This window comes from Talpa occidentalis, unplaced genomic scaffold (genome assembly GCF_014898055.3).
Source record: "Talpa occidentalis isolate TD23 unplaced genomic scaffold, MPIMG_talOcc4v2.1 talOcc4.14, whole genome shotgun sequence".
Lineage (NCBI taxonomy): Eukaryota > Metazoa > Chordata > Mammalia > Eulipotyphla > Talpidae > Talpa > Talpa occidentalis.
Genome location: NW_023601433.1, coordinates 60,264,495 through 60,276,991, shown reverse-complemented (window position 1 = coordinate 60,276,991; position 12,497 = coordinate 60,264,495).

The following is a 12,497-nucleotide window of genomic DNA, read 5'->3' as shown; positions in this document are numbered from 1 at the left end:
GGATGTAAAACCTGAGTGGAACACTACCCGGGCCACCGGCTCTGGCTTAAACCTGCGAGGTTAGAGCTACCTCCTGGGCCCAGAACCTTCCTCACTCTCAGTTTCTTTAGCACTCAGGGTGCTATTATTTCAGTTTGAAATGTATGTCAACTGGGCATGAACATTTTTATTTATTTAAAGATTTATTTATTTATGCATACTGGGGTGTAAGCCAGAGGTCCAGGAAGGGAGTGAAAGGATTCACCAGAGACAGAGTGGGGCACAGAACAGGCAGATTCACTGAAATACACTGCTGAGGGGAGCAGAGGGTGAGACAAAAGAGGTCTGCTGCATCATGTGGGTTGCTCCCTGGCTGGCCAGGGATCAAACTCGTGCTGCAGTGGCTGGTGATAGCTTGATAACGCTGTCTTTAACCCCTGTGCCACCAGGGAGGCCCATGAGAATTTTTAAGAAGTAATTTGTGACACCTCATGAAGAGATTGCTGTGTCCCTGTCATGTCACCCATCCCTCTGTGTCTTTCCAAGAGCAGGGGGCCCTGGGCACATGCACACTAGCACGACGAGCATTTCACAGGTGGCAGAGCTGGGACAGATGAGAGCTGGGACAGACCAGGGCTCTCTGACTCATTAAGGTGACTCAAGGAAATAGCAATGCAGGCTCAGTGCGAGCACTAGGGGAACAAAACAGTGCTGCCTGTGGGCTTCCTTTCTCAGCGCCCAGAGACCATCAGAGCAGCTTCCTCTCTGTCCCAGAGAGTCCACAAGAAGGGAACGCAGGTGTCATGTCCCAGGCTCACCTTTCAGGCCAGCAAGATGGGTGGCATCTTGCTCTTTTAGCAGAATGGTAGGATTGTGGGGGGAAGCAGGATTAGAGGCAAAATGTCTCCATGTTGAATTTCCATGTGATATTCATTCATTCATAGATCCTTTTATTTATTCAGCGGATATTTAGTGAGAACCTACTTTGTGCCAACACACCTCTAAGTCTAGGGCAGTAAGCTTTTTCTATAAAGGGCTGTATAGTAAATATTTGTGGTCTCTGTCACAACACTTAACTCTGAGTTGTAATTTGAATGCAGCCACTGACAATAGGTAAACAAAAGAGTGTGGCTTTGCTCAATGAAACTTTGTTTACAAAAACAAATTTGTGTGTCAGCTTTGACCGGAGGAAAGTAATTTGCTGACTCCTGCTCAAGGTGCTTGGGGTATAGAAGAATATAAAAGAGAAAAAAAACAAAGGAACAAAGAACCCCTCTGCTGTGAAGTTTATATTCTGGGGGGGGGGGCAGATAGGCACAGTGAATATGATAAATGAATAGATTTTTAAAATATCTTAGAAGGTGAAATTGTGTTACCAAGAAACAAAGCTGGGTCCTGCCTGACGCCCTTGTCTCTCCCCAATGCTGCTTTCAGGGAACCACATGGGTCGCTGGAAAATGGCCGTGATGAGGGTTTGGCACCGTGGAAATCAGCTCTGCCTACAAATCAGGGCTCCCCCTTGGGAAATGGTTGTTAAACTTATACCAGCCACCACTTGGTGTGAGGGGATAGCACCACCACTTGGTGTGCTGGGCTTCAGTTTCTAAGCACTGAGTCTTCTTTGAGAAAGTAGCATCTAAGACAAGACACTAGAAGGAGGATAGGAATGAGGCTTGTGGCTTTCAGGAGAAAGTTCTACCATTTCCAGGCAGCAGTGATGAGGGGAGCATGTGACATATTGGAGGATCTGCAAGAGGGCAGATGAAGGGAGGGAGACCCAGTCCAGGGAGGGTGGAGGGTGGGGGCGGGGTGCACCGTGCAGAGCACTGTGAGGAGAGGAGGCGTGGAGACTGGCTACAGCCAAGGACTGAGCTGTACAAGCGGGAAGATGGCGGTGCTTCTCATGGGACTGGCAGTGTATTGTGGTAGAAATGGTCACACCAACATGATGTGCTCACTACTAGATGCTCAATGTAAGAAAAAGAAAGAAGGGACTTTAGTAGTCAGACTCTTGGGATGAATAACTGGAAGAATGAACTGTTCTTAACTGAAGGGAAGATCAGCAAGAGACTTTTGACCAAAGCTCTACTTGAATTCCTAGTGAAGACGTCAATGAGACAGTTGGATATTTGAGTGTGGAGTTCAGAAGGGAGAGCTTGGCAGAAGTTACGGAGCCAAGAGTTGTCGACATGCAGATGGTATTTAACTTGAGGTCATCAAAGGAATGTGTATGCAAGGAATATAGATGAGGTTCAGCAACCAAGCCTAGGGGCATAGCAATATGGGCAAGTTGAGGAGATACAACTCCTTTGAGTTGGCAAAGAAGACAGAATATGGGTGACCATTGAAGCAGAAAGGAATGCTTTCCTTTTCCTAATAAAAAACACTGAAAATCATAATTCAAAGTCCAGCTCTAATTCTCCCTGCTCTGGGCACTCTCCAGAACCTATACACACCACTCATCTGGCACCCATCACATTCCACCTTGCCATCTACCTGAAGTCTAAGTCCCTTGAGGACAATGACAATGAGGACAATGACCTTGAGGACAATGACCCTGCGCTGGACTTTCTGTGTCCCTACACAAACTGACAGGCAGCTTTGCAACCACACACATGCACACTGAATGATTGGCAAGTGGATTGAAGCTGGAGACAGTGTCTGGATTCATAGAGTCACTCATCGACATTTACTGAGTGTCTAACACCTGCAAGCCAATTGGCATGAACTCCTTAGAGCAGTTCTTGGAGAACAAAATTCTTTTGAAAGAGCCATCATATGTCAGATAACAGAAGGGTTCTAGAAGAAAAAGATCAAAAAAGAATGTCTTTGGATTCTAGAGGGGAGCCCCCTTCTCAGGAAGACACCCTAGGTTGACTTGCCCCAACTCTACCCAATACCTGAGTTACCTCTCAGATTCATGGAACTCACATTCATGGCTGTTTACTTGCTGGGCAAGCTCTTTCCCTCCCTTGGCTTCACTTTGTCCTTGGGAAATGAGGGAGTGGTGTCTGGCCCCCTCAAGACTCCTTGGCACTTTAGAAACGAAACTCAAAGAAAGGTCCTGCCTGGTGGCCCAGCCTGGTCTCTGTTGGAGGCCCTTCCCACTGGCTGCAATCTGGTGCTGCTTGGGCACCCCTCACATCCTTTCAGCTCTTCCCAGACCCATAACCCCTCATGACTCGGCCTCCAGATCAGTCATTTACAGGAACATTCTCTCTCCAGGCTGCAGTCATTGTGAGCCGCCTTGAAATCTTCCTTCCAGGAATGTGGGACTCCCCTTCAGAGCAAAACTTGGGGATTCAGATGAAGAAGAGAAGTACTTAAAAGCTGTCTGACACCTGCTACCAGATTTTTCTCTTGACCAGTTATGTCATTCCCACTTGTCCTTGAGTATTCACTCACATGGAGAGTTCTGGCCCAGTTTCACTGTTCTTCTGTCTGGTCACTGCAGCCAAGAGGCTCCCCCAGAATGGCCACTGCATGTTCATGGAGCATTTCCTTGTCAGTATCTCTGCAGGGGTTCTTAGAGGGCAGGATCAGTGTCTTCTATTTCTTTGTAAATCTGTGCTCTCTGCATGGCCACCAGATGACTGACACCCCCTCCCCTTTTAAAGCTCAAAGGGCCATGTGCTTAAAGCTTTTTCTGAAAACCAGGACTCAAAACAGCGCCCTGCATATGATTGAGTTCAATGATTGTTCCAATGAAGAGAAGAAATCTTTGAAAGTGCCCTTTGCCCACCTCTAGCTTCTACAGAGAAACAGACCTTTCTGACCACAGCCTTTCCCATGGATTTTATCCTACACTGGTAGCCAAGGACGTCTGACGTTTTGAGCTAGTTTCTGTGTGCTCGCTGCCTCTCCTTTATGCAGAAGTTTAAATGATATTCAGCAGGCGAGGCTGTGAGCCAGCCTGTTCCCCCCTCCGGCCGCCTCCAAATCACAGACCTGGGGAAGGTCCATGGCTGACAAAGTCAGGCAGAGATGGGCGATTTCCCCAGCTGGACCCTCTCCTGGGAAGAACGACATTTTCGGTACTGGTGTCAGCATAGGTGGCCTGGGGCCACTACTCAGACTCTGTCTCAGTTTTCTTATTGAATGTTGAGGATAAGAACTATGGCTCATCATCAGTGAGGTAATGGAGATGAACACCACCAAGATATCGACCCAACACTGCCATTATGGGCTGAGGAGTGTCCCCCTTAATTCATGTCCCCAGTTCTCCTTATTTGGCAGGAGTCTCTGCAGAGGTAACTAAGGTCAGGACAGAGATGCAATCATCTTGGAGTAGGGTGGGTCCTTGGTCCAAAGAGCGTGTCCTTAGAAGAGACAGGAAGGGATACGTGAGCACGGAGAAGAAGGCAGTGCGAAGACAGGGGGGAGGAGTCTGGGTGATGCGCCACAGCCCAAGGAGCACTGGGAGCCGCCTGAGGCTGGAAGAGGCAAGAGAAGATTTTTCTCTAGAGTCTTCAGAGACAGTGGCCCTGCTGTCCGCTTGATTGAGGATTTCTGGCCCCTACAACTACAAGAGTAGTTTTCTGGTGTTTTTGGCCACAGGATTGTAATGATTGCTAGCAGCAGCCCTAGGAAATGAATACGGTGTATTCTCCATCAGCTTCGTGTATTACCTTCTTTCATTCAAACAGAAGACTTGACTGTGTCTGTCGATTTCGGGGAGAGGGTGGAGGACAGGAGAGCCCAGAAAGCTAGATGGTAACTGGAGGGAGGAAGCGCCGGGAAGAGCCCCTGCGGTGGACAGGCTGAGCAGCCTGCGTGGGGTGTGCAGGGTGGGGGTGCGGGCATGAATGCTGCGGCAGAGTGAAGGTGCCCCTTCCTATCTTTTCCATGCCTACGCGCGCCACCGTATTACTTGGGGGTGGGGGACACCGAGTGGATTCCATGCACTCAGAAGCCAGTGGGCTTCCCAGACACTTCAGGCCCGCCAGAGGCAGGACGGAAAGACTTAGAGGTGCTTCCCTCAGTGTGGACCCGTCGCTCCTCAGGAACGGGAGAAAGCACCTGCAGGCTAGGAGGGGTGCGGCTGCCTCGTCTTGTGTAACGGGAGGTTGCAATGTGCATGTCCAGCCAGGAGTAACCTGCTTGACTGAACCCATAACCTTGGTCTATTTCATGAGCCCCCCAACTCAGGGCCAGAGATGGGGAGGGCTGGGGGGAAGCCAGTTGCTATGGGAATTGGGACTCAGAGTGGGAGAAGGCCTGGGGCGATGCGGCACTTGGCAAGAGCCTCCTACGTGTCTGAGCACCAGCTCTAGGCTCCTTGCTTGCTTAGCATGTGCGCAGCCTGCTGCCACCTGGGGGCTGGCAGTTTTCTCACCGACACCCTCACCAGAAGGGAGGCGGAGCTTTCCTCCTTCCTGCCATGTCGTGGATGCTGCCATGCTTGTCTCCTTCCTGCCATGTCGCAGATGCTCTATAAATAGTTGCTGAATGACTGACTGGACTCAGGCTGGTCTGTGGAGGGTCTGCGGGGGGTGGGGGGTGGGGGGTGTACCTGAGTGTGCTGGTGGTCGGGCAATGCCAGAAGAGTGAGCAATTTACTCCATCACTGCCTGTTCCTTGAACCCTCGGATCAAGATGCTTTGTGATCTTAGGACAACAAAGAAGGCAAGAGGGGGCAAGAAGAAGAGGAGAAGAGGAAGGAAAAGAGAATTGTGCTTGAAGCCTTGAATCATGTAGGGTGAGAACAGGGGGTGCGTGTTCCAGGCAGCATCTTGATCCAGTTCAAGGGGCTCGTAGGGCGGAGGCAGAGGATGTAGCCGTCAGTCCCTGGCGCGCAGCTGAGCAGGGCTTTTTAGGAAGTCCTGATTGCTGCAGCTGAAGGCTTGACGGCTGGGATAGGGGTGCAGGACTGGTCAGGACGGGGTGCTCAGTGGGCCCTGACTCCCTCTGCTGCCCTGGGCAACATGCCAACAGAGCAGACATTGATAGAAGTCTCGATGCAGTTTGCAGGGCTACCTAGATGTGGAGATCGCAAGTTACAGTCAACAGACAGGCAGCGTCACGTACCTGGCATTGCTCAGTGGTGCCCTTGGAGACTAACTTACTGACCTTCGGTTCTTTTCAATGGTGAAGACTTGCACTCTGATTTGGTCACAGCAGGAAAGCAGGTGTGTTCCCCCTTCCATCACTGCGGGGCCAGTTACATGCAGTTCATTCGTGCCAGTGTTTACAGGTCTCCGAAGCCTGTAATCCCTGTTACTCTCTCCATCTGCAAGAGTTTGGTTCTCAAACGCTTAGCCCGCCTGGAACAGAGGAGGCAGGAAGGCCGAGGTCTCCAGCCCCGGCTCTGCATCCTGTACCGTTCCTGTGGCCGCCAGGGGGCGAGACAGCGCCCTGGTGCAGGGGCGGTGATGGGCCACCAGGACCAGGGCCCAACCCAGCAGGCCCTCACCCGATGTACCCCAAGTCAGGAGGAGCCCGAGGGGCAGCAAGGCGCCCTGGCACTCCATAGAGGGCTCCACGTTTTCTTCTGAAGCCAGTAAGTCAGTGAAATTGGGCAGGGTTGAGTGGCATCGGATTTGCCTTTTTAAAAAGCTGTTGGAGTTGTGTGGTGAGTGGGGTGTCAGGGGAGGGGGTGGGGATGCAGGATTCAGATGGGACTGAGCAGACAGTGACCTCAGAGATGAAGATAAGTCTGGCATCTGGAGCGCCCCCACCCCCACCAAGTCAGCTCCCTCTAAGGCATTTTCCCCCACTTGAAAATACTGCAGATGTCATTGGTCTCCGCACAAGAACTGTGACTCTGTAACTCCACGTAATGTGTAATTACAGCAACACAAGCCTCAAATTACCAAGGACAAGTAGCTGTAAAGTAATTATATGATGCTTTGTTACTTGGAGGGTTGGGCTCCCCCCTTTAGACTGATTCCTTTAAAAGCACCAGTTTGCTGAGTGGGCGGGGAAAGCAGGTGGCAGATGGGCCAAAGGCCGAGAGAGAGCCAGTGAGGAAGGTCAGCATCCTCGGGTCTGCAAGGCAGGGGGAAGTGGTCTAGTTGAAGGGAGGAGACAAGTGCACCCCCTTTTGGTTGCTCCCTCCTCCAAGCCTGAGTGAATGGTATCACCACCCTTGCTGGGAGAAGGAACTGACCAGGGCTGGAGGTGCCCAAGGTGAGGACAACTCAGAGAGATGGGATAAGAGTTGGGACAGAGGAAAGAATGGGGTGATTATTTCTGGGGGCTCTGGAACTACCCTGAGGTAGTGCAGTACAGTGGCACCTTACACTATGTCCTCAACATATGCAACCTCAACCCCCAGACCACCCCGTCACATGCCTCCACGCACCTTTCAACCTCTATGAAAGTCCCACAAACTGACATGAGGAGGGGCCCCTGGTCTTGTCATCCGGCCTTAGCAACAGATGGGAGGATGTGCAGTCCTGCCTGGCCCATCTCCCCTCACCCCATGGGCACCTGCAGGAAAATAGGGCCGGTTCTATGCATAACCTTCTGCAGAGCCTAACAGTGTCATGCCTGTGCCATTCACATCCTCCTAACTCCCTAGCCTGGAAGCTGCTCTGCCAGGGAAAGCCCTTCCTGTGCTCCTGTGGGCCTCAGTGGTGCCCCTGCTGTGTGTTTCCCCAACCCCCACTGTGCTTCAAGCTGTCCTCTGCATATGCCCAGCTCGGGGCTGACTGATCCATGTGGAATGGCTGGAGCATTAGACTAAATAGGCCTCGTGGGGCTGTGAGAAACCCACTGGGGGAGGACCATAGGGTCCCCCTCGTTCTCCAGGTGGTGTCACGGGATGTTCACGGGAGACTGGCCCCAGGCCTCTGAATCCCACACAGGAGCCAAAGCCCTTGAATCTCATGCTCCTCCTGCAAGTCCTTGAGCCACCTTTGAAATGCAATGGTCGGCTCCACATCTCTCATTCACCTATTTGCATCATTATTAATTGGCTTTCACTTGACACATGCTTCTGAAGGGTTTGTTCGGCTCTCTGCATGAGTGTGCGTGTGGATCTTTCTCCTCACCCGACCCCGTGGTGTGCTCGCCGCCGTGGGACCTCCGTGCCCAGCGCTCTTCGCAGGAACTCATGTCCCGTGACCATCCTCAGACATGCAGTGCCGTCACTGTCGAGAAGGCTCTCTCCCTCATACCCATTATGGTTTAGATTACAGAGCAATTATCCCTATGAGCAGTTGTGTGATTCACAGGTCACATCCATTCAGCCTGCTAATGGCTTCAGGCGAACCCACACTTAGTGGAGCCCAGAAAGCCAGAGAAAGGCTAATGGCTTCGCACCAGGACAGTACTTGGGGCTGCAGAGAAGCGCTGGGCATCTGCTTGATTCAGACTCCCACGTCATTGAGAGGGGGTAGACTGGGGTTCAAGGAGAGGTTTCCTCCAGCCTCGTGGAGAAGCAGGCTGTGGGGGCCGGATTAACTTAGGCTTCAGAGGGTCCCCGGCCAGAAGGGCATTTTGGCTGGACTCAAGGCGGTGATTGAGGTGGAAGATTTCTATTTCTAGCTTTCTGGGGCACAGAAGCCCAGGGGTGATACCAGTCACCCGGCAATACAAGCGGGCTCCCGGTCCATGGAGCCGCCCCTCTCTCAGTGGTGGGAGGGCGAAGGGTGAGAAACGAACACTGTCTCCTCTTGAGAATTTGCCTGTGTCTGTGGGGGATTGGGGAGCAGGTATGGACGAGAACCTCTCTGCAGGCGTGCACGCCCATCTAACAGCCAGCTTGTGTCAGGTGATTCTGTCAGGTAACCTTACAGGAAGCTAGAAATTGGTTTCTTTTATAGGCTCAATTGCAGAGGAAGGCGAGGATTCGTGGCTGGAATGGCGTGTGAGCTGGTCTCGGGGTACATCTGCCCCAGGATATGCCTGTCTAGCTGCCTAGTCTTAGGCGAGAGTCCTTAAACTGCATGTTTTGTTTTAACTTCAAGCTGTTTCAGCAGGTGTTTACATCTCAAATCTGGTGCCTTATTTCATATTCTCTCCTCTCTGTCCCTCTGACAGTGCACTCATTGTCAGCTTCCAAATCCTAGAGTATCGTGTACTCTGTTGCACCCCTGTCTTGGACCCCAGTCTCCTGGAAGGGCTGCACTGCCCTGCTCCAGGTCCCATGCTCCTCTGAGGCTCAGTTCCATCGTCCGTCTTCCCTGAAGCATGCCCTGGCCAGCTCAGCTGGTCAAAGGCCTCCCTTTTCCCAAATGGAAAGTCTCTCTGTTTTTGCTCGGAGCCCTATGTTCCCAAGGGGCCTGTTTTCCTGCGGAATTAAGGAGAGAAAAGGATACAAAAGACCCGAGAGTCACCGCCAGGGGCTTGATTAGGAGACAGTGGCCACCACTTGAGGCCAGAGGGGTCTATTTTCAGTCAGTCTCATGGATTTGTACCCAAATTTTGGAGGATCGGGCTCCATGTGAAATGTGGGAGAGCAATTTCTTTGAGGTCTCTGCAGCATGCAGGGAGGCAAGCTAGCCCTTGAGGACCACAGGCTGCTTGTACCCCATGGACTCACTGCTCGGGGTCTGGGCATCGCCAGGGCAGTGAAGTGGCCGGGAATCGCCTGTGAGAGCCCTCGCCCCAGCACCAGTGGAGTGACGTGAGAGATATCGTGGGCAGAAGTGACCTTGGCGCATACTTTGGGACCCTTGGCAGGGACTGGAGCCCGCACAGGAGCCGGGAAGCGACCTGTGTATGGTGGCAGGAGGGTGGTGCTCATAACCATGCGTGAGAGGTCCGAGGGAGATTGGGGTGGCAACGTGTGTCAAGAGTTGCTAGGACAGGGCATCTCTGGTGGCGAGAGGGGTTAAGATGCAACCTATGAAGCTAACTGCAGCCGCTGCAGCACGAGTTTGATCCCTGGCCTGGGAGCTACCCACATGGCTCAGCAGACCTCTCCTGACTCGCCCGCTGCTCCCCTCAGCAGTGTATTTCAGTCAGTCTGCCTGTTCTGTTCCCCACTCTGTCTCTGGTGAATCCTTCACCCCCCCTACACCTCTTGCCTGTACCCCTGTTCTTGTATGCATAAATAAACAAATCTTTAAAAAAAAAAAGTTGCTAGGACCCTGGAATAGCAGATGGGGCTGGAGCCAGAAGAGCTCTGTTTTAAAACAGGTATGTTAATTCTTTCTTTTATAGCAGGAAACCTCAGTTCCATATGCAGATGTCCTTAGCTCCAGGTGGGGAGTCCCCAGTGGGCAGGCTCTCACCACCTTACCAACGCCTCCTCATGACGTGACTGCCTTCTTCCTTAACTTCAGCTACCTTTCACAGCAGCATTATTTGGGAAGGACAAATTTTAAAGGGTATGGTGGTAGCATTTCCCATGGCCAGCCAGCCTGCGGTGTTTGGATTTGCTATTTTGGAAGCTCTTTGATAATCTTTTGAGTAAATGTGATAATCTTTTGAGTAAATGTGCCAGCAAGATTTTCCAGGTTAACATTATTGTATTCCTGCTCTCTGGAGTGAGATTTTGGTTTTCCATGTTATATAAGATTCCACATTCTTTTCTAAGGAGAGTTGGCCTCTTTTTTTTCTCTTCCTGATAATTTTTCTTCCTTCTTGCCGTTGGCTGTGCTGTCTTCCTTCCACAGATAGCTGCTGAAGTTATAATCATTAAGATGGAACATGTCAGACTGGAATCAAATCCAGACTTCATCATTTATAATGACAATATGGAAAATCTCTTGCCTTCTCTGGTCCTTGGCTGTCTCTTCTGTTAGAGAGAGGGTGTAGGGGTCAGGAATGGTCACTGAGCAGGTTTTCTAGGATCCAGCAGACCAGGTAAAGGAGGAGTCAGAGTCCTCAGTGGTTTTTGCAGGTCTTTTATTGGGATTACCAGGTATATGGCAGGCAGGGGTGCTGGGGAGCCGGGAGGCTGGTAGGCCTCCCAGCCCCCAGCAAGTCTTTACTCTTTCTGGGCTCTCCGGCCTTCTCTCGGCTTCTGCTTCTCTAGTTTCTCTCTCAGCTTCTCTTTTGCCTTCTACTGGTGTCCCCGTGACACCGCCTAAAAAGCCCAGTCTCAGCCCAGGTGAATCCCATCTACCTATGCCCACACCCTATTCCAGGTGCCTGCCATCAGGCATGCATTCAGGACTGCAAGGATCCATCATCTGTCCTGATGGTGGGAGGGCAGAAAAGCCTGACATTTTTCTTACCCTACAGAGGGTAACAGTAGTATCTATGTGGATATTGTTAGGATCAAATGACAAATACATGTAAAATGCTTACAAAAGATGGACTGGCACAGAGTAAGACAAGTAAGAGATAAATAATAACAGCAGTTTATTTCAGTCACTCTGCCTGTTCTGTTCCCCACTCTGTCTCTGGTGTCATTAGCTATTATTATTCTTTGTGGCAGGCATTATTATTAGCAGGATTAGTATTCATTGTGGTCAGGGCTAAGTGAACATAATGGCCGTGATCCATCAGATGCTACAAGGCCCATCTTCCTCCTCCTCAGCTGATTGTGAAAATGAAAATTCCTGCTCTGCTGGGTATGGCACGTAGCTGAATCCTAGGAACTGTGATATAATTGACCATTGTTAAAGCGTCCACTAGTCCATTTCCATCCTACTCTCCTCCCTACTACTTTTTATTCTCTTTACTATTTCCTCCCCATTTAATACCACCTAACTAAATCAAGTATTCTGTATTGTGATTCTGCAGGTTTGTGGAAGATAAGTTACTTTCTTCTACCTGTTTTTTTCCCCTATCTTCCCATTATAATTAAATCACATTTTTTATTAGATCATTTTTCCATCTTTTCTATTGTGACTCTATGAATCTTTTTCAGTAGTGAGTCAAGTAATGTCCCATAACAATGTTTTATTTCAACTTCTATATTTCTTGGAGTTAATAACTGCATTACTTTGTCACATGTATAGATTTTTTTTTTTTAAATCTAGCCAAGAATATAATTTATAGTTTCCCTCCTAAGTTTTATTCTATTCCTTGAAATTTCTGTTTTCTGTAACTTTCATTTTTCTGTTCTGGTATCAAGTTGAAAACATTGCTTCAACACCTGTTGATCCTTCACCATTCATTCATATTTTCAAGTGAAAGATAAGTTGACTCTCAGTAGGTACAGGTGGGGCTTATTGGCTTGGGAGCTGTGCTGGGGGGAAATGGATGGTCAGCAGGCATTTTCCTTGGGGATCCTCAAGTGTCATTAACTGTGGGTTTTCTTGGGGGTGTTTCGGTTTCTCTAGAGAAGGATCCTGCTCTCCCCCTACTGGGTTATAAACTTGCTTGCTGGTGTTCTGGAGCTGGGAATGATCAAGGACTCACAGTCTCCCTGTCTTAACACGCAAGCCTTCACCTGCATTCCCCTGTGTTCAGTCTCGGCCCCCCCTCCCTCATCATTCTCAGCTGTGAGCAACTGTGAGCTTCCCTCTCTAGTTTCAGGTCTTACCTTGGGGGTGGGTGGGGAGGGATTGAATTGGTGTTCAGACTGGGTGGGGTTACAGCTGGGAATTTAAGCTTCTCTGACCCAAACCTGCCCTGATCTTTGGTCTCCCAGTCTTGGAGTTTACTCACTTTGAGAT